This window comes from Pogona vitticeps, chromosome 4 (genome assembly GCF_051106095.1).
Source record: "Pogona vitticeps strain Pit_001003342236 chromosome 4, PviZW2.1, whole genome shotgun sequence".
Taxonomy (NCBI): domain Eukaryota; kingdom Metazoa; phylum Chordata; class Lepidosauria; order Squamata; family Agamidae; genus Pogona; species Pogona vitticeps.
Genome location: NC_135786.1, coordinates 177,333,850 through 177,357,142, shown reverse-complemented (window position 1 = coordinate 177,357,142; position 23,293 = coordinate 177,333,850). Strand labels below are relative to the sequence as shown.

Genomic DNA, 23,293 nt, shown 5'->3' with positions numbered 1-23,293 from the left:
TTAATTTAGTTTCATACTTTTTGTCTTGAAATTTTTAGTTCCTGCATTTGTTTTTATGCCTTTTTTATATTTCTTTTTGCGTCTTAAAATTCACTTGCAATTAAATTATTAAATGTTACTTTTTGGGGGGCATTTCATTTTCTTGGAATTTAATTTTGTTTTCAGGGGTCATTGGATTTAACTGTCTTAAATAAATAAATAAATAAATAAATAAATAAATAAATAAATAAATAAATAAATAAATAAATAAATAAATAAATAAATAAATAAATCATCACCTCAGGGAGGGGGGCGATGATAACTTCCTCAATGGCTCAAGGGGGCGTTTCTTTCAAAAAGGTTAAGAACCACTGGTTTAGCAGACTGAGCCCACAAGTGTTGTGAAGGTGCCCTGGGCTTCTCTGTCCATGTCTTCCTCTGAGGGAGGAGATGAGGTGGGGAATCTGGGGCACCTATGCAACACCTTTCGGCTCAATCTACCAAATCATGCCAAAGCATCAAAGCATGGTTCAACCCATCTCTAATATAAACATATCCATACAGAGTTCTCATCAAATACTATGCATGTAGTCAGGGCATTAATAAATATTTTTCCACTTAATCTCTGGCTCCAGGCAAAGGACTGAACAAAATGTAAGGTGAATACCAGTTAGTTCATAAGGTCAAGTGACTAAGGAGATTACAAATCTAGAAGATCAAGGAAACTCTGATCTGCTCCAGCAGTTACTGACCTTACAAAACAAACTGAACAGTTCAGATATGCCCATCCTCAGCCTCTTGTTCTCTGATGAACAAAAGGGATGAGATTTATTAAAACAAAGAAAAGGCACCCCACATACTTACAACAGTTTTCTTTTCTCAATATGTGTTGTTGTTGTTTAGTTGAGTCGTGTCTGACTCTTCATGACCCCACAGACCAGAGCACACCAGGCCCTCCTGGCTTCCACTGCCTCCTGGAGTTTGGTCACTATGTGTAGTGAGTGCAAAAGTTTGTGGGTCAAATCCTTTTGGATATACTGTAGATCCCTAATCTTAAGGAATGCAAATGCATTTTATATGGTGCCTTTTGGTAGACTGTATACAGTGGGGTCTTGACTTGAGAACTTAATCCGTATTGGAAGGCGGTTCTCAAGTCAAAAAGTTCTCAAGTCAAATCTGCATTTCCCATAGGAATGCATTGAAAACCATTTGATCCGTATCTGCTCTTTTCCGTCCATAGAAACTAATGGGAAGCTGCTATTCTGCCTTGGACCACTAGAGGGGGATATTTTGTTTCTTTTTTTTCTTAGGTCAAGAAAGGTTCAGGGAAGGCAGGGAAAATACAGTCCAGGCAGTACAGTACCAGGCAGTCTGAAGACTGTCTCCCAATCCACTCTCTAAACGCTGGGAGGAGTGAGGAAGCAGACAGGCACCCTTTTCACTGGCAAACAGTTAACTGAAAGTTCACATTTTGCACTTTCCCTGCCTCCCACGTGGGTTTTTTTCAGTTCTTAACTCAAATCTAAGTACTTAAGTCAAGTCAATATTTTCCTATGAGAGTGGTTCTTAAGTCAAAATGTTCTTAACTCAAGCCGTTCTTAAGTCAAGACCCCACTGTAGTGCTTCCTGCGTGATCAGGGCTTGAAAAATTTTAGAATGCCTCTCCAGTCAGTCAAAAATTTTACCAGCCTTGCAATTTATGTTTAAACTTAAATTTAAACTAGACATGTTCTACATAATGTGTACAAACCCAAAATAAATACAGTGGTGCCCCGCATAGCGAGGTTAATCCGTTCTGGATTAACCCTCGCTATGCGGAATCGTCGCTAAACGGGTAGGGAAAACGTATTGAAACGCATTAAACTTAGTTTAATGCGTTCCAATACCTTGCTTACTTACCCGTTCAGCGAGGATTCCCCTTGCCGGCAGCCATTTTCGCGCCCTCGCTAAGGGCAGGGCGTGAAAACGGCTGCCGGCAGCCATTTCCGGGCTTCCAGCGGCCATTTTGGAGCCGCCGAACAGCTGTTTGGCGGCTCCAAAATGGCCGCCGCAATACCCGATCTTCGCAATGCGGGTTTTCCCCATTGCGAAGATCGGGTATGTTTCCGTATAGCGATCCCGAAAAAGGGATCGCTATACGGAAACATCGCTATACGGTGCACTCGCTAAGCGAGGCACCACTGTATACCCTCAGACTTGGGTTGCTTTATTACCTGCGTGCCTATGGGGTAATGAAGCTTGTATTTTGAATGCCTTTCTTTTGAATGTCTCTGTTAAGGAGCCAGGTCATTCGGTTGAAATTGGGATCAGGGAATTTCCATATTCTCCAGCATGGGACCACTCTACATTATCCTGCAGAGCTATATATGTATGTGCCGCTGGAAATCTCTTCTTGCGAGAAGAAGGCTGTTTTTCTTTTTGCAATGGGAAGGGGGGACTGCAGGATCAGAGAGAGAGAGAGAGAGAAACTGAGGGTAAGGAGGCAAAGAGGGAGAGAGGAAGCTGTGGCTTGTCAAGCAGCATTTTTTCACTCATCACAGACGAGTGGCCGAATGGATTTTTCAAGCCCTGTGCATGATGCTTCCCATCTCTGCCATACTGGGTTGATATCACAAGTGCTGAAAAGGAGTTTTGAGAAAGATAGAGGCAAACAAGATTGTAGGTATTTTTGGTATTGAGGATAGTACGTCCAGTAACTTCTGATTGCAACTGTACAATATGCCTCTTAGTACCTAAAGATCTCACTGTGCTTGTATTTTGCTTATATGCAGGGTACTTCAGACTGTTATGAGACAGGACCTTTTTAGTGCTGGTTCCAGTCCCCCTGTATTTTCCAATTTCAATTTCACCCAGTCTTTAAATATATATTTAAACTTTAATTTCATCTTAAGTTTACAAAAATGGTTTGCAGGGCTTTTAAACCATTGCTGATTTTCTGTTATCATTGGATTATAGCTATTGCTGCAATTATATTTGTCATTTGCTTTGAGATCTTTATCCTTGAGTTGTTGGTTTCAAAGGAAACAAAAATAGGGTGCAGCTGCACATACAGCATATGCTAGATTTTAGGAAAGCTGCTTTTAACAAACTCAGAACACTGGTAAGTAATGTTTCATGGCAAGAGATGGTAACAGGAGAAGGAGTCCCATCTGGGGTAAGAGTTTCTTAAAAGAAAATTCTAAAGGCAGAACTACAAACAATTCAAACAAGAGGAAAAAAAGTGGAAGGCAGCAAATAAGACCTGTAGGGTTTCACAAAAAGTTCAGTGAAGAATTGAAAATAATATAAAAAAGGAAACACATAGGAAGTGGAAGGAAGGCCAGGCCACAAAGGAAGAGTACAGCCTAGTATTAAAGAATTGAAGGGATAGTGCTAGGAAGGCAAAAGCTGAGAATGAGCTGGGGTTAGTAAGACACACTAAAAGCAACAACAACAAAAATTCTTCAGGTGTATGTGTAGCAAAAGAAAGAGAAAAGAAACAGTGGCTCAGCTAATTAAAGGGGATGGAATTTGATAACAGATGAAAAAGAAAAACAAGAAGTGCTCAATTCTAACTTTACCTAATTCTTTCTCCAAAAGACAGTCTATGACCATCCAGGCAAATGGATTAGGCAGGACTGCAGCTTGAGATTGAAAAACAAATAGTCAAGGAATACCTTATTACTTTGAATGAACTCAAATCTCCAGGGTTGGATAAACTACATCCATGAGTATTGATGGAATTGGCTGAAGAACTTTCAGAACCACTCTTATTTTCTTGAAACCATGGAGGATAGGTAGATCACCAGATGACTGGAGGAGGGCTAACATTGTTCCTATCTTCAAAAAGAGCAAAGAGGAGGAACCTGAGAACTACAGTCCAGTCAGACATCAATCTCAGGAAGAATTCTGCAGCATATTATAAAACGATCATTCTGCAGCCACCTTAAAAACAATGCAGTAATAACCAGAAGTCAACATGGATTTGTCAAGAACAAATCCTGCTTTAGGATGAGATTAATCTTATTTCATTTTTTGATTTGTTAACCTTCCTGGTAGATAGTGGGAATGCTGTAGACATAATACATTTTGATTTCAGTGAAACTTTTAATAAAGTGCTGCATGATATTCTGATTAGAAAACTAAATAGGTATGGACTAAATGGAACAACTATCAGTTGGATATGTAAGTTGCAGAATCATACTCAGAGAGTGCTTGTCCTCAAACTGGGAGAAGCTAACAAATGTGGTACTACAAAGTTCAGTCAGGGGCCTGGTGCTCTTTAAAACAGTTATTAATGACTTGGATGAGGGGATGCAGGGAATGCTTGTCCAATTTGCAGATGACACAGACATTGGGTGGAATAGCTAATACAGTGGGATCTCTACTTAAGAACATCCCTACTTAAGAACAATTCCACTTAAGAACAGCTCCGTTTGCTAAATTTTGCTTCTACTTGAGAACAAAAATCCAAGATAAGAACAGGAAAAAAAACTTTCTTGCTCTTTTTTAACCTTAGGTCATCTTAGGTTAAAAAAAATTCTCTCCCTAGTGGTAGAGTACGTATTAACCAGCTTTGCATTAGTTCCTATGGGAACTAATGCTTCAATGTACAAACGCACCTCTACATAACAAAAAAACAGCCAGAACGGATTAATTGGTTTTCAGTCCATTGCTTCAAAATTAGCTTAGTCAGAAGTGCTTTTAACATTGTTCCCTGACCTAAGGGGGAAAAAAAGAAAAAATTCCCCCCTCTAGTGGTAGAAGACGGAATAGCAGCTTCCCATTAGTTTCTATGGACGGAAAAGAGCAGATACGGATTAAATGGTTTTCAATGCATTCCTATGGGAAATGCAGATTCTACATAAGAACTTTTCCACTTGAGAACCACCTTCCAATACGGATTAAGTTCTTAAGTAGAGACCCCACTGTACCTTGGAAGACTGAAGCAAAATTCAAAAAGTTCTTGAGAGGTTTGTGTAGAGGGCTGAAAACAACAGAATGAAATTTAACAGGGATAAACAGGATGTGGAGGGTGGGGTGGGGACAAATGCGCAGTTTCAAGATGGGGGATACCTGGATCAGTAATACTATGAGCCAGAAGGATCTTGGAATTGTTGATCACATGCTGAATATATGAGCCAACAGTGTGATGTGGCTGCAAAAAAGGCTAATTCTACTTTAGGCTGCATTAACAGAAGTATCATGTCCAAATCCTGTGAAGTATTAGTTCCCCTCTATTCATCCACTGGTTGGGTCTCATCTTGAGTAATGTGTCTAATTCTAACACTGCACTTTAAGAAAGGTAAAGGTTCCCCTTGACAATTTTTGTCCAGTCGTGTTCGACTCTAGGGGGCGGTGCTCATCCCCATTTCCAAGCCATAGAGTCAGCATTTGTCTGAAGACATGGCCAGTGTGACTTAGACACGGTACACTGTTGCCTTCCCATCAAGGTGGTCCCTATTTATCTACTCGCATCTGCATGCTTTCGAACCACTAGGTTGGCGGGAGCTGGGACAAGCGACGGGAGCTCACTTCGTTGTGTGGATTCGATCTTACAGCTGAAGATCTACAGACCTTACAGCACAGAGGCTTCTGCGGTTTAACCTGCAGCGCCACCACATCCCTAAGACGTGGTGGCACTTTAAGAAGGATGCAGTCAAAGTGGAATAGGTTAAGAGGAGGGCAACAAAGATGATCAGGGAACTGAAAACCAAGCTCTATGAGGAAAGATTGAAAGAACTAGGCATGTTTAGCCTTGGAAAAAGAAGAATGAAGGGAGATATGATGGCACTTGAAAGCTAGTTATACAGAGGAGGGGCAGATCTGTTCTCAATCTTCCCAGAGTACTGGGCACATAATAATGGTCTCAAGTTATAGGAAGCCAGATTTCAGTTGAATATCAGGAAAAATATCATAACTGCTCTTGTAATACAACAGTGGAACCAATTATCTCCTGAGATGGTGAGCTGGAGGTATTAAATAGAAAAATAGACAAACATATGTCAGATATACTTTGGATTCTTGCATTGAGCAGGAAGTTGGACTCCATGGCCTTATAGACCCCTTCCAACATTATTATATAATTCTATAAAAGTGACATATGCACTTCATAGATTCATGAATACATACATGAATATAAAACCACACTCTATGTTGATGTCCCTGCTCTGAAGATTTCCCTGTCTTTGTACTCTGTTCTTTAAGGATTCTATTCCCCCTCAACAAAATAGTGAAATAATGAATGTATTTGAAGGACAGAATCAGTTCCTATACTTAATTGTGCTCGTATTCTATGTGTAATTGTACATAAGGATGCTGCAGGCTTTTGTGATTGAATACATCCTACAATAATGCATCCATGGCCTTGGATACATAAGTTTCAAATGGGATATTCCTTGCAGTTCTACCTTCTAAACATTTGTCTCCGGATGTATAGTGTGAGAAAGTTGTACTGTCAGTCTCTGCTCAGAGAGGCTCATCAAAAGTGCATACCGCAAAAAGAGGTTAGGAGATACAGCAGGGATCATGCTAAAGCTGCACTTTGATTTTACAAAGCTTGTATTTTATGTTTCAAAAGCTGCACAATTTGAGACTGAAATGATATTTGATTTTCTGGGTGATTAGGAGGGAAAAAACACATAGCATCCAACCTTCTTTTGCTTTTTAAAAGGAGGGATATTGCTTTATTCTTGAGACATTTTGTTATCACTGTTGCCACAGTTCACAATATGCTTTGAATTAAAGAACTATGTTTAATTAGAAATCTACATAACAGATCTGCTCTTTGAAAGTATGCAAAAGCTTTGAAGAAAAAGCTAATTTGTCTAAAAGGCAAATCAAAAGACCAGGTTTATTTTGATAAGATTTCCATGGTTGTGATCCATGTTTCTAGGAGCAGTGGGTGTTAAAAACTATCTTTAAAAACATATCCTTTTGGCATCAGCTGCACCAGGGCCACACCATTTCATTTACATTGTAGTGTGATGCCATCTTTCTAGGTAATATCACTCTCAGATTTTCCTCTTTAAGAAAGAAATGAATTTGACAATTTAGAAATTAAGAAAAATATTGGGATTAGTCTTAGAAAAATAACTGGGATTTCAATCTGTTTTAGATTTAATTGCTGTATTTTTCAGACAGAGTTAATTGCTGTATTTTTCAGAGTATTAAAAGCTGCTGTCTCTCTGCTCTTCCTGTCAGTATAAAATATTCACTCTGGCCTTTACATTTTTTCCTACAATTTATGGGCATAAAAACCTCTTTGAATGGGTTTGCCATGAAAAAAATTAGCAATCAGGGGATATTAACAAGTGATGCTGCCCACCTGTATGATCCCAGTTATATCCCAGACAAAATGACCTTGGTAGGTTAGGATGTTACAATTAAATTATCAAGATATCTGGGGATGACCAAGCTTGCATACTCTTCTTTCTTTGATTTTATAACCCATATTTCATGGAACTGTAGGACATAGGATTTTGGCCCACGAACTGACAGATCCAAACTGTGAGGTTGGAGGCATTATTTTCTGGGCTACAATTCCCAGAATCTGCTGGTCAATACAACCATGCTGGCTGAGGGAATCTGGACATTGTAGACCAAAAAGTGATGTTACCAAGATTTGCCCAAATAATAATAAAATGCAATACTCTAAATAGAACAAAGAATATCTCTCTGCATTTTATGAGGATTAACATTCGGCCTCAACCAAAATCTATCCACCAAAGGCAGGTAAAACTGCTGAGAAGTCTGCATTGCAGCACCTAAATTAGATTGTCAGAAAAGCTGAAGTAGATTTTCGGAAGAGGGTATGTTGTCTGGTTCTGACTGGCATTAGAAAGAATTCTGCAATTTATGATAGTAATGTAACTTACACAACAATTTGTGCCCAATAGATTAAATGCCTGAAAAAAAAGCTTATACACATTAAGGTCACTAATTATGCATCTTTACACACTTTGAACACTTTCAAAGGCCTTTTTCAGAGTGCCCTTCAATCAGATATGAGACAAGTGATGACTTGGGAAAGGACATTTCTTATTCCAGTGGTTCATTCATGGAATGCTTTCTTTGGGAAGAATCATCTTAGTTAACAGCTCTTGTTTATCAGTTTTATGAATGAATGATTGCTGCTTCTTATGTTACAGGTCACCCAAGTCATATTTTGATTTTTTTTTCCCTATTTACTTTTAAGGGTTCAATATAAGTACAGTAATTCACATCCAATTTGATATGGCATCAATTCCATTTGCATTGAACAAACTTTATAAATCCAGCCTCTGGGAATAATTAATTTTGACTTTGAAAACCAATTGCCTCAGCATTCTGCCACCCAACTACCATCTCATTTTTTATATAACTGCAACAGGAAGGGCTGCCACTGTACCACCACCTCCAGGGAATGCAGGTGTGGAAGCAAGAGAAAAGGGCAGTTGGTCCTCACTCTGTCCAGTTATCTATTCTGTCTCTATCAAAGTATGAAAAGTTTGATGTGTTGGATTTTAACACCCAGAATCTCTCAATTAACATGTTCAATCTGTAACAGAGATAGCAAAATTTACTTTTTGGACTGCAAGTCCCAGAATTGCTTAACCTCAGGGGTGGGGTGGGAGTGGGGAATAACATTCTGCATCTCTGCTTGTAGTTAAGCTTTGTAACCATTCTGGGTCTATGAATAACTTTTTACAACTCTGGTTTCAAAGTAGTCAAGTGCAGCTCTATAACCATGCCGTAGAAGACAGAATAGTCAGTGAGAGTGGCATTCTCTTATTTGTTCACCTTCACTCTCCTTCTCTCTTCATGGTGTAGTTGCTGGGGAAAGGGGAAGATTAAGCTCAATACTCCCCACTATCTTTTCCAGCCTGAATGGGGGCACTGCCTTGCTCATTCTAAACAGCTCTTCTAGACCCATTCCTCCCTCCATGCCTAACTTTAAATATAATCTAATGACCTCTTATTTGGCATTGGTCTCTTTCTGTGGTCTAGGTAGCAAGCAGGACCGGGTCACAACCTCCTGCAACATTACCTAAGGGGTGCAAGCAAGCTTTCAACTGCTGCCCCATTCCTTCCTTCTTTTTATATCTAGCAGGAAATAATTGCCAAGCAATGGTTATCTGGATTTGCCTCTGCTGCTTCTGAGGATCTTGCAGCTGTCCCTTCTTTTTTGGTTCCTCATTTCTCTATACTAGGCTGACCACTGTGAATGGTAAAGCAGAAGCTGAAGCAGTGAGTCCCCTGACTTGCTTATGCCTTTGTGACCAGGAAACTGGGCCCATCCCCACTCAAAAGTGCAGGCACCAGGACGAAAAGGTTGTCACTTTCACCTAAGGACTGTCTGTGCTTCTTTGCACAGTTCTGATTTTGGGCCTTAGGGCTAACTGTGCCACCTGAGGGAGAAAAAAAAGGCAGAAATTATAGGCAAGCCAGTGGACAGAGGAAGCTACCGCCACTTGGGCACTGCTCCGTGGCCCCAATGCTCACTTTTCTACTTCCTTTAAGAGAAACCCCGGTGGTGTGGGAGTGGGGTCAGCGGGCTTTCCTCCCCTCTCCTCAGCGCAGTGGTTCGGACAGGAGAAGGAAAGGGTGGCTGCGGGTCGTAGGTGTTCGGTGCCCGCGGGACTGTGGGCAGTTGCTTCATGGTCCTATCGTTATTTGTTACGATTTATTTATATATTTATATGTCGTCTCAGTCGTACGTGTTCGGCGCCCGCGGGACTGTGGGCAGTTGCTTCATGGTCCTATCGTTATTTGTTACGACTTATTTGTATGTCGCCTTTCCCCTCATAGAGGACCCAGTGTCGTATTATTCAATGTCGCCGCCCCCTCTGCAAGTCCCCCTTTTTTTTGTCAGAGGCATTCTGTGGAACATTATGCTGAGTGGGACGGGAGACGAAGGGAGGGGCACGGAGGCACGTCGCCGGTGACCTATAAGTATAACTTGGGGCCGGCAGCCTCTCTCTGGATTTCTCCTCTTGAGAGGAACGCCAAAGGTATCCTGATGTGGCGCTGCAATGCCGTCGATTCCCAAGAAGCGCACCGGCTCGCTCCCTAAAAAGCCTTTTCACTCTCCTCCTGAGCCACGCGCGACCGGGGGGGGGGGCTAAAAAAAGAAGCGGCCCGCTCTCTCGCGAGCCGGCCAAGGAAAGGCACGCGGCTCGCGCTTCAGGAGCGAAGCGGCCGCTCGCGCCCAGCCGCCGCGCACCGGCGGGAGGCGCCGATTGGGCGAGTAGGGGGTGGGCCTCGCGCCGCAGGAGCGGCCCCCTCGCCGCTCACTGGCTCGCCTGGCCTCTCGGCCCGCTCTGATTGGAGGGAAAGGAAACCCCCCCTCCCGTGTCGGCGCCTGCCCGAAGCTGAGCCGCTCGCTCGCCCGCTTAGGCAAGCAAGTTCTCCGGCGGAGCCCGGGCACATGGTCCGAGGAAACGAGAGGCAAGGACTTCGCCGCTGCAGCCCCGGCCGTTTGGATTAAAGAGAGGTTTCTTGACATGGCAGCCTGAGCAGCCGGAGGGGAAAAAAAAAAAAAGAAAGGCAGAGGCGGGGGAGGAGGAGGAGGAATAGAAGAAGAGCACCTCACCAGGTAAGGCTGTTTCCGTGAGCAGTGGCAAGTGCGGGCGGGCGGGCGGAGCGGGAGGGGGGGACCCGAGTGTGCGCGAGGAGCGGGTCCCTCCCTCTTTAATTCCAGGGCAAAAAACGGGCTGCTGTTAGAGCAGCCCGGGCGGGCGATTCGCATCGCGAAGTTTCCTTGGCTTTCGCAGTGCTCTTGCAGTGCCCGGTGGTCAAAAGATGCTGCGTAGGCAAAGAGCCTTCCTTGGAGGAAAGGAGCGATTTTTTAGCGGAGCTTGCAAAAAAGCCCCCCAAAGCAGACTTCTGGGTCTTTCCGTTCACCCCCGCTTCCCCTTGCTGCTGTTGCCGGTCCAGAGTGCCCTAGCAAGGTATCGCTGAGCAAGATCGGGGTATCTTTTCATAACGATCACGTAGGCTGCTGGGACGGAGTCAGCGATTTTCACAAGAGGGAGCAAAAAAGAAAGAAAAGAAAACACACAAACTAACGGGCGAGCAAAGCGAACGGTCCCTTTCTCTCTCTTCCCCACCCACCCCCAGCTTTCAGTTGCTGGAGAGCTAAAATGCTACCACCTTGCGCTTGTCCTAATACCCGGTACTGAAGCTGTGGGCTGGAAAGAGGGATGCAGGAAAATCTCTCCTCTAGCTCCCATTCTCCCGAGCCCAGGATGTTTCACAGTTTTTGCTACTGTAGCAGGTGGAGAAGGTGGTATTTTTTAAAATTAGCATTCGTTCGGGAAGGTGATCTTTGCGGTGTGCGAATGTTTCCTGCTGACCTCCTTGGGGTATATGGTTGAGCAGAGGCTCAGATTTTTTTTTAAAAAAATTGGCATTTTGCCCTACTTGTCTGGATACTCAGGTTAATCAATAAAGTAAAATGGACATTTTATCTAACATTTAGGTCTTGCCTCTGTGGTTCCACAGGGTTTGCAGTTGCCTTACAGTTACTTATGTTAGCAGAACAGCAGGGCTTGAGAAAATAGTAACTGGTGAAGCTTTTTAGTTTTGCAAATTGAATCGTTGATACTTTAATCCGTTTTTATTGTTGGGAAGAATAGAATAGCTCTTTTTTTAATAGATAGCATCTGGAATCAAAGCAGACTTGAAATGGCACTTTTGACTTTATAGTTTTCTCTGCTAGGACATTCTGTCCTGGTTTGGTTTTTTTCCCCTTTTTCCTTTTTATCTTCACCAAATTGAAGGCGTCCACCTTAAAGCTAACTGTGTATTGCTAGGAAGACGAAACAGCCAGCAAATCCATGAGCTTGGTAATGATGTGAATGCTACTATATGGGTTTTTATGTTTTTTTTTTTGTTCCCAGACTTTATTGTGACTAATTTTAGTGGGAGATGCTTTGAAGCTGGTACAAAAGGTATCCTTTTTGGGGGCTTTTAAAGTGGCAGTTAGGTATATGTTTCTTTTGGCAAAACTAGACTTACTTTTGACATATGCATTTTGGAGGAAATGAAGGTGATATGTAAGTAACCAGATATCCTAACCGGCTATTGTTAGGAAATGGTAGTTTAGGGTTTTGTTTGATGTCTGGGACGTGAATAGTAAAGATACAGCAGATAAAGGTTAACATGAAAGGTTCATAACTGGCATACTGGCACTAATATTACAGAGTTTCCAATATCATGGCAGCAGTGCCAAGCTTATTAGCAATAACACAACTGTAGGTCCAATTAAAGTACATGCCCATCTGTGCTGTGATTATTACCTCTGGAAATCTCTAGGGAAAGATATCCTGATATCTCATGTTCAAACTCTTGAATCTCAAGACTGTAAGTATCAGAAGAATTGCAACAGAGATGGCCTCTTCTGTTTACAAAGAATGGCAAAGAATCAAGCAGCAGACAGAGCTACAACTAAGAAACTGAATAAGTTGAGGGGCATTAAAATAATCTTCCAGTTAATTCCCCTGTGATCAAAGCAGAACTACTTGAGGATTAAATGAAGAAGCAGGACATTGTGATATATGTATGCCCTGTGGTCTAAACTAGTACGGTTGTTCATCTGCAAATAGCAACAGTTTGTGTGTTTTGTCGGAACAACATATCTAATGTCTGAACTCAGTACCATAAGTGGGGGAGGACATGACACTCTCTAGTCTTTAGTAATAACAGTCTATCTGCAAAAACATATTAAATCTTTGGACTTAATCAGAGAGTGCTGTACCTTTAAGAAGAAGAAGAAGATTATAACAAATTGACTACAGCTCTAGGCCAGAGGGGTAGTGTTAGAAATTAGGTTCACAAATCCGTAAGCCTCCTTGTGCTGATTTAATGACAGTGTGCTGCTTCCCTTTCATGTGAGAGAGTAACTGTTGAACATCTGTAGAACTGCAGTTCATTCTTGAGTTGACCAGCTTGGATTAAAAAAAATCATTTTCAGTTTTAGCATTCATGTCCAATGCTTTAGAACTGCACCCTAGGTCTTTGGTACCTGCATATGTTTAACCTTTAGAAAAGTCAACTGCAGAAGGCTTGGCATATTTGCTATTCATATAGAAAAGCACATTTGATTCATCTTGATTCAGTGCCCTTTCAACAAAGAGAGGGCTGGGACAGTTTTTTCTCCCCTCATCCTGAAATTACTCCAAGTACAGGTGGCAAATGGAAGTTGCTTTATAGCCAACTTTTCATGATCTAGAGTTACTTTTGTATAATAGCATTGGATGAAGTAAGACTCTTGCATTCTGTGGGCTATTTTAGTTCACGCTAGATATTGGAGTAACTGCTTTTTAAAAGCTCTGCTTATTTGCTGATCAAGCACCATTTGTTCATACATACTCTCATGTCAGCCCTGAGCTGTGCTTTCTTCTGGCAATAAAGTATCAGAGGAGTTTTGCTGGGGAAGGGTGCATAAAGATAGATGATGCCTATTTTCACCTCACACAGCTATACATGGAGCTATAAGCAGCGATACATGAGTGCCTCCTCTGGGAACCTGGTGGCTCTGCAGGGAGACACTGCAAAGTAATCCCTTCTCTTGGGTATTACGGAGATGGCTTAATCTTGAGGGGGTGATCAAAATCAAACAGAGCCTGACTGAGTGCTATGATTAGATGCTTGCATCTTTTGTTTTAGTTGGAGAAATATATACTGCTCCATATCTTCTCCCACCCCCCATTTATGAACATTTGGAAAGTCTTTGCAGTTTTCCTTCCAGTAGACATGGTGGAAGAAAAAAGTAAGATTCTTGTGTATGGTGCCTTGGCCAGGCATGGGAGCAGCTCTGTTAAGTCAGCAGTTTAAACACTCAAGGTAAGAAAATGGCTCTCACTTCTATCTAGGAAATATCTTTCCATTTGTATTCAGAATAAGCAGATAGAATTAAAAGAATTCAGTGGAAAGGCTTGTCTGAGATACCCTAGAGAAGTACCTCAGATTGCCCAGTTCCTCTGCAAAAATCAAATGCACTCTTCAAAAAGTTACTAAAATTGCTGTACCCTAGAACGCAGTCCTGAGTGAGGACCAATAACTGCAATTGATTTTCTTTTTTTTCCCCATTCATTAATTGTGGGAAATAATGCTATTCCCAGAAGGAAACCTGTTGCTTTTCTTGCAGACTTTTTGAGCCCTTTCATTCAAGCTGAAAAAAAAGTGGAGTTAGTTTAGCATAGCCAGGCCATATGTTCAGACCACTGCACATTCACTGAACAGTATTCAGATTCCAGGAAGCATGCCATATATGTCTTGGTACCTGTGTGACTATTCAGCCAAGTTTAGTAGCAAGAGGATGTGGGCTAGTTAGTACTCTTATCTGATAGAGGGAATTAAACGGGTTTAATCATGTCAGCTTTAGATTCAGATTTGTCTTACTTGAAGGGATCCTTCTGTACTTCTAATGAACTGACCTCTCATCCATTGAGAAAGGTTAGGTCAGCAGTTGTAATCTCAACCATAATTTGATAATTGTAATACATGATGTAGTTACCTAGCTCACCAAGTGCGTAAGGTTCATGAAAATAATATATAACAATGATCATGCCTGTAAATTAAACAAAATGCATGGTATATTTTGAAACTGGAAATGTAGTTCTAGTTGAACACCCATGGGAGCAGGATATCTGCCTTGTACTCTTAAGTGATGGTTTTCTAAATAAGACTGTAAAATAGAATGACAAATTGCACATCCAGTAGTTACAGCCAATCAGTTATCTAGGGAAGACCTGCTGCTTCCACAGTATTCAAGGGGTCGTAGTTCAGAGATGTCAGACACAGCAGCTAACTATAGAATTAGTAGTACTCATAGGGCACTGCTTGATTTAAAGAGTGTGGAGCAGTGAGAAAATGAAGGGATAACTTTTGCACTGTTGACCTTGACAGGGTATAATTTTTAAGCTACCATTGTCTGCTCTCCACATCAGGATTGTTTTCTGGGATTGTGTGAACCAGAGTTAATAACTAGGCAGTGCCATAATACTGAGATGTTAAAAGCCATCACGAAAAGGAAAAATTGATGGGAAGGAATCACTGAAGGCTTCAAATGGCTGAGTGTGCAATGGAGAACTTTTGCAAAGGAATCTAACCTTGGAAAGCTCTTAGAATAATTGCCTTTCTTTGGTATTGTAATTTATTTAACAATAGTAATTCCTTGTGGGGTGTACAGTTTGGAGGTCAGGAATAGAAGTGACCAGTGATTGAGTAGTGGCCTGTACAGAAGATCAATCTTTGAATGGGATGGAAAGTGAATGTTAGTATGGAAGGGACTTGTGATGCATTTACAAAGAAGATGGGTGGGTGGAAGATTGTTACTGAAGACAGAGGTTGGGAAAGTTTGGGAAAGTGTGTGTTACTTCAAAAAGTGGGGAGACAAAAATGGGGAGAGATAAAGGGAGAGTTTTATTACTCTAAATAACTGTTCATGTCATTCATTCTTTCAGTCTAATGATTCATGAGTTGTAAACCAGTTTTATCAGCATTATGATTTTAAAGACCCTGGCAACAATTATAATAAATACATTTCTAAACTTTTTTTCCAAAATGTGGAAATTTTTTACATTCATTCACACATCCTACCTAAATCCGAGACAGTATGCCGCAAATACTTTCTATTTTGGTTCTTCATATATTAACATCATTATTCACATTTTTCTAACACTGGTACTCAATCCCATGTATGCATTTCAGTAAAATTATATAATTTGTGCATACAGTTAGACATTCCACAGATTACAGTTTACCTGGAAGTAAGTTCTGTGAAAAATTAGGATTAGTTTCAAATTAAATGTACTGGTGTATAAAGATATTTAGGTCACAATGTACAGATTTACATGATCGGTGAAACGTTGCCACTTGCCTCTGTGGTTATAATGCAACTTGAAAATGAACTTTAAAAGTTTTATGTACAAATTATTTTAAAATACATGTTGAAATGATCAAAAACAGAAAAGTTATGGTGGATGATTCGTTACTGTATGGCAGTTTAAAATATAGTCTTTTTAAAAGTACAAGAATAGCTGTTTCCTTTTCCAGCAAATAATTAACCAACTTAAGATTTCTGCCATAGAATATGCTTCTGAATCTTCTAATACTCAATTTACTGTATTTAAATGCTGGACTGTTTCACAGTCCATGGATTGCTATGATTAAAAATGAAAATATTTCAAGTTAGTGTTAAAACAGCTTTTAAATAGACCTTGAGGGCTTTTTGGATTTCTTTTGGAGTTTTTGATCTTTAGGTATAATTAGATGTTTAACATATGCACTAATTGCAACTGCAAATATTTTTTTCCTCTAGCTCTTTTTGCCTATTCATCAATTGTGCATTCTGAAGACATCCAAGGTTGAGACAAGTGCATTTTAAAAACAAAATCTTTGAGTCACTTTCTCCTTCACTTAGTACTTTGCTCCTTGAAGCAGAGATGACAGAAATGACACCTCAAATCATAGGAGGAAGGTACAGTCTCTTTATTGCTTTCAGTGGTAGTAATATCTGTTGCACAAGCTGGCAAACAGAACCCTACATGTATGCTTTGGCAGTTAAAAGGCCTTTCAATAATAAGAAGGCTATGGTGATATTTAACGACTTTGTACAGTAAATGATCCTGAAATGATGGTTATGCCAGCACAAATGTATAACACAGTAATATGTGTTTGTGTTTTTATAGCTATGATAGTTACTTCTTTATGAAACAGGAGATAAAGTATATTTAATAAATAATTGACTGTTCCACAAGAATGGAAGGATATTATAAAGATACTGCTTATAAGATACTGCTTTCCCATATTTTTTTAGAACTTACCATACTGCAGTGTTAAACAGACTGGAAAAGCAAAGAAATAAAAAGTTAAAAAAAAGTGCAGATAAAATAATAGCCATTAAGACTAAAGCAAGTAAACTATCCAATTGGAAAAAATGTGTTGCCACTTAACTGAACAAAAATAATTAGAATAGTGAAACACCCTACTCAAACTATTTGAAAATGAGTAAATAATGAGGCCCTTTTCGAAATGATAAAGAATATTCTGTAAGTCGATCTTGTTCCACTCATCTATTTCTTCTCAGATATTTCCCAGATAGATGGAAATAAAACATCTCTGTGGTTGAGACACCAGGACTGTATAGATCTTCCCTCTTTTAAAGGACTTCCTTGGTTTTGTATACAAATTATTTAAAAAATAATAATCCCCAAATTTACATTGTCCAAAGTAAAGCTCTCCATTATCTCAGTTGTGAAATAAGGACTGTAAGGTTTCTCGCCATATTGGGTAGAAGTACTTATCAGCAGAAACACAGGAGTCTCACCAAAATTATACATATCATTTATATGATAGAGTAGTTTTGAGCCTCTACCCCTTCTTACACAGAAGTGCCCTCTTGAGTTGATATACTATTTGCATTGAATTTGCCAACAAAAGTCGATGTAGAACAGTGATGTAACATTTAACGTATAGAGGCCAGGACATGATGGAATTTTAACTTTAAATGACATGCCATGGAGAAAGAAGTGTGACATAGGTCTGCCTTTTCCTTCAATGACTACCTGTTCATGATAATGTGTAGTTTCACACTTGTGATTTCTGCTGGCACGCCTCTGGCTGCACTCTACATGCCAGTGCTTACCCTCTTAGTCAGATTTAGAAGAAAGAGTAGCAGCAATTTTACCTCACAGTAAAGGTTAAAGCAATGCTAGAGTATAAATGTTTCTTTAGAGCAAGGCATTTCAAAGAGCTTTGACTAGAGGCCCTAATGTATTGCAAATGTTTTACTGACATTTCTTATGAAAATTGAGTTGGTATTTTTATCTCTGTTAAATAACAATCTGTTGCCTCTCTGCAGTAAGCTGACAGTTTATCAATATCAGATGGCTAGAACTGAGCAGGAGCTGTGTGGCTGTAGTGGCCGTTCAAGGGTGCAGAAACAGGCTCTGTTCAGCCAGAGTCAGAGGAACTGAAGTGTAGAGTGGTGGGTTGTTTGAATGGGGAAACCATGCTACCTGTGGTTTGGTGTGACAGCTCCAGTAACTTGCTATCTCTACCGCTTGTTTTTGTTTGTAAGCCGGCTGTGTAAAAGAAGCAGGAGTGTGAAACAAATCGAGCTTCCTGTACTATCAGGCTTGGTGAAATTAGGAGAGGGAAGACAGAAGCAGGGAAGCTTCTCTGATTATTTGTCTGCATGTAATCTGACTCAAGTCCTGGTTTCCGTTTTAAATTATGATTACTGCAAGTGATTTGGGATGGTATCTGAATGAATTCCTTTTTGTACTGAAACAATCTGTTTGAAATTTTACATATGAATTAAGCTGGAAACAAACAAAATTATGCTTCTTTTGTGCTGGTTTTTAAGTTTTGTTTTCAGTTGTGGTGTAGTTAAAAAACTCCATGTCAAGCAGTGTAAAAGATAGCCACTGTTTGTTACATGCCAGAATATTGGCAATCCAGGATAGGCATAATAACTTCAAGCATGTTTCCTTGTTGTTGAGTTATTGCTGGAGGTGACAAAAGTGAATTATCCATCATGACTCATCATTTAGTGACTATGAAGTTAGCTATTTCTATGGCTGAAACTATCAATAATAGCTGCAGTGATCATGTCAGCAATGTAACCTGTACTCTCATTTTCATTTCTAGTTATGATATGTGCTTGAATATTATGTGTGAGAAATTTAACATAACAGTAATTTAACACCTATTCCTTAGTGCGGTTGCTGTGGATCTCAGCAGTTGTTTCATGTATTTTAAAGTTTGTTTGTTTTTTCTATACACTTGTTATTTTTCTTAATGCTAAACTGAAGCTATTGGGCTTTGTTTGGGAGACCTAGGCTCAAAGTTCCATGAAGTTCCCTAGATGACCTTGAACCACTCATTATCTCTCAGGCCAAATTTCATCACAGAGACATTGTGAAGATGAAAATGGAAAAGAGGACCTTGAATGCTGCCTTAAGGATTTTGAAAGAAAAAAGGGTACAGAAACTTGGGTACTGTATGGAAAAGCATCTGAAATATGTGTATGTTGTATTATGTTAGCTATATTATGCTGTCTAAAATCTAATAGTAAGTTAGATTAAATGGAGTAGGCTTATTTAATCAGTGGGGATTTGGTGAGTCAACAGCTAAGTAAATACCTTTCATCCAATGAGCCTAGTCTAATTGAGGCAACTAACAGTTTTCAGATAATGTCTATTAAACCCACCAACATATGAAACAACATGCTCAAAATTAGATGATAACAACAAATATTCCCCCCCCCAGCATGCAATTGTTTATTGAATCCTATTTGAATGGCTGATTATCAATGAATCACAGAATAATGGAGTTGGAAAGGACCTATAAGCCATTGAGTCCAGCCCCTGCTCAATGCAGGAATCCATATCAAAGTATATTTGACAGATGGTTGTCCACATTTCTCTTCAGTGCCTTTAGTGATGGAGTGCTCACCACCTCTTGAGGTAATTGGTTTCATTGTACTACTCTAGCAGTTAAGAGGTTTTCCCTGATATTCATCCTAAAGTTGGCTTCCAGTAACCTGAACCCATTATTACATGTCCTGAACTCTGGGCTGATTGAGAAGGGAGATTGCCCCTCCTCTGTATGATAGTCTAACATTTGAAGAGTGCTATCATATCTCCCCTCTGTCTTTTTCCCCCTCAAACCTAAACATGCCCAGTTCTTTCATCCTTTCCTCATGGACCTTGGCTTCCAGCCCCCTGATTCTCCTTGTTGCCCTCTTCTGAATTTGTTCCAATTTGTCAGCATCCTTCTTGAAGAGTGATGTCCAGAACTGGACACAGTACTCAAGATGAGGCCTAACCAATACCAAATAGAGGTGAACTAGTACCTCATGGTATTTGGAGACTGCACATTTGTTAATGCAATCTAAATTAGTGTTTGCCTTTTTTGCAGACACATCACAATGTTGGCACATAATCCGCTTGTCGTCTACAACAATTCTAAGATCTTTTTCGCTCATAGTATTACTGAGCCAAGTTACCCCCCCCATCTTATAAGTGAGCATTTGGTTTTCTTTTCCCCGGTGTAAAACTTTGCAGTTATCTTTGTTAAATTTAATTCTGTTGTTTTCAGCTCTGTGCACAAATGTATCAAGATTGTTTAAAATTTTGTTTCCGTCTTCCAAAATATTAGCTTGTGTCATTTGCAAATTTGAAAAACATCCCCAGCATCCCCTCATCCAAGTCATTAATAAAAATGTTGATGAGCTCCGAAACTAAGACTGAGCTTTGAGGTATCCTACTTGTTACCTCTTCCCACTTTGGGAAAGAGCTATTAGTTTATGAGTATGGTTCTGTAAAGTTGGGACATGGTGGTGCATTCTGTGTCTAGTCACACTGGCCACGTGACCACGGAAACTGTCTACGGACAAACACTGACTCTATGGCTTGGAAATGGGGATGAGCACTGCCCCCTAGAGTTGGACATGACTGGACTAAAAATGTCAAGGGGAACCTTTACCTTTACCTTACGGTTCTGTAAACAACTATGTATCTACTGACAGCTCTAATCAGAATATCACGGGTCACCTTCCCTTCTTGGGTTGCCCTCTCCTGGGTTATCCTCAAAAGCCAAGTGTTTCAGAAGATTTGAAATGTTCTGTTTAAGTCTCAAGGGTACTAATAGCTAATAGTGGAAGCTATTAGAAAACAAAAGAAGTGATGGAATACCAGATGAATATTACAAGAATTTTGAAGAAGTTCTAGGTTTTCCCTTTAAGGAATTAGCAGAAGAAATAGAAATAGAAAAAGAAATTCCCACTTCATGGAAAGAAGCAATAATTTCAGTGATACATAAAGAAGGTAGAGATAAATCAGAAATCCAAAACTAGACCAATTTTGTTATTGAATGTAGATTATAAAATGTTTGCATCAATATTAGCAAACAGTTTGAAAAAAGTTTTGGTGCAGATCATTCATCGGGACCAGTCAGGATTCTTACCAAAAAGACAAATGAAAAACAATATCAGGATAATATTGAATGTCTTGGAATACTATGAAGCCCACCCTGAAAAACAGATGGCATTAATATTTTTTGATGCAGAGAAGGCATTTGACAGTATGAACTGGAATTTTTTTCTGACACAGTTGCAATTAATGGAAGCTGGAGAGAAGTTTATAGGAAAAATTAAAGCAATATATTCTAAACAAGAAGCAAGAATCCAAGTGAATGAGAGTGGACAGAAACAATTCAAATTGAAAAAGGCACAAAGCAAGAATGCCCACTGTCCCCCCTACTGATTATTCTCATGTTGGATGTCCTGAACCAACAAATCAGAGAGAATAAGAGAATTAAAGGTTAAAGGAGAAGATTTCAAAATTCAAGCCTATGTTGATGATTTAGTTATTATCTTAGAAGAATCTATGATGTCAATAGAAACATTAGTAGAGACAGTAGCTGAATATAGATGTATGTAAGGTTTTAAAAAAAACAAAAAACAAAAATTCTGATGAAAAAATAAGACAAAAGAAAAATTACGAAAACACTCTGGATGTCAAGAAACAAGTAAGGTTAGGTGCTTATGAGTAGGAATTAATATGACAAAAAACTGCAAGTACATTAATAAAGGCCAATTGTATGGAAGTAATGAAAGAAATCAAAGTAGATTTGCAGAAATGGTCTAAACTCCTATTATCCCTAATGAGTAGAATAGCTGCAATAAAAATGAATATACCTTGTTTCCCCGAAAATAAGACAGGGTTTTATATTAATTTTTGCTTCAAAAACACATTAGGGCTTATTTTCAGATGATTGTTTTAATATACAAGAATCTACATATATTTAAATACAGTCATGTCATCTTCTGGTTGCTCCAATAATGGAGGGCAGGATTTCACTTAACTGTGACTTATTTTGGGGGTAGGGCTTATACTGGCACCCTGAAAAAACATACGAGGTTTTATTTTCAGATTAGGTCTTATTTTGGGGAAAACAGGGTATTACCAAAGCTAGTTTTCCTCTTTCAGACAATTATTAAAAGAAGATTTTTTTTAAAGAACTGAATAAGATAATGACCAAGTTTGTTTGGGATGGGAAAAAACCAAGAATAAAACTTAAGGCTCTTCAGGACAATAAACAAAGAGGAGAGTTTGGCCTACCAGACTAGATGAATTATTACAGAGCAGGAGCTCTGTCCTGGGTGAGGGAATGGGTTACTCTACAAAATGGGAGACTTTTAAAAATTGAGAGGCATGATTTAAAGCTAGGCTGGCATGCCCACCTACGGTACCAAGATGATAAGCAATGCAAAACATTTAATTTACATTTGATCAGGAGAGCTCTGTTAATGGGTTTGAAAGACAGTTAAGGCACAACATTATACAGTGGACCCTCTACTTACGGAATTAATCCGTATTGGAATGGGGGCTGCAGGTTGAAAAGTCTGTAAGTCGAGGGTCCACTGTAGAAAGATACTAGTATGGGTAGCTCCATTAGAAGCATTCTCTGACCCGATAAGTACTGTACACCTCAAGGGACAAACGGGGGATATGCCGAGATATTAGATAGTGATTTTAATCTAAAGAACAAAGATGAACTGGCAGAACAAAGTATTATCTTAGATTGTGGTCGATAAACTTGTTGAAATCAAGTTATGTAAAAGATAAAGCTACAGGGTTTCAGAAAGACAAAATACCTTTGGATAAGGGGTTGCTGGACTCGGAGGAAAAATTGATTAAAGATTTATATAATACTTCAGTGGAGCAAAAAATGGAAGATGAATTTGTGAAGGATTGCATGGTAAAATGGGCTCAAGATCATAATATACAACTATTGGTCACAGATTTGGGAATGAAATATTAAAATGACTAAATCTATAAATCTAAAAGAAAATATATACAAAATGTTTTACAGATGGCATGTAACACCAGAGAAATTAACAAAAATGTACAAAAATGTTTCTAATAAGTGTTGGAAATGTGAAAAGAAAGGGAGCTTCTATCATATACGGTGGATGTGCAGTAGGGCCAAGGACTTTTGGGAAATGATTCATGAAATGATAGAGAAAATTTTAGGGGTTAAAATTGCTTTGACACCAGAAATTTTCTTACTGAATATATTGCCAGCTACATACACACAAAAAAACAAGACTTACTTGACCTTACACCTGATAACTGCAGCTAGAATTGTATATGCCACTAAGTGGAAGACTACAAAGGTGCTGACGAAGAAGGAATTTATTGTGAAGATTTTGGAACTAGCAGAAATGGATATTTTGACAGATACACTAAATGATAGACTAGATAATAATAAATGGGAACCTCTTTATACCTGGATGAAATATACACTAATTTAAGTAGAATAGATTAGATTAATATTA

At 39.5% G+C, this 23,293-nt stretch overlaps 1 protein-coding gene across 4 annotated transcripts in view; it reads left to right on the top strand.

Moving 5' to 3' along the window:
* The first annotated feature begins 10,317 nt into the window (after positions 1 to 10,317).
* The window catches only part of CDH7 (cadherin 7), a 150,519-nt gene continuing 137,543 nt past the window's right edge, over positions 10,318 to 23,293 (top strand). Inside the window, exons 1-4 of one of the 4 annotated variants that reach the window (XM_078391498.1) lie at positions 10,388 to 10,534; positions 13,691 to 13,785; positions 16,265 to 16,423; positions 18,783 to 18,930. The gene's annotated coding sequence lies outside the window, so the exon portion shown is untranslated. Of the gene's footprint in view, positions 10,535 to 13,690; positions 13,786 to 16,264; positions 16,424 to 18,782; positions 18,931 to 23,293 lie in introns of all 4 variants that reach the window. The other 3 variants (XM_020791758.3, XM_072998766.2, XM_078391499.1) reach the window with 3 other exon arrangements.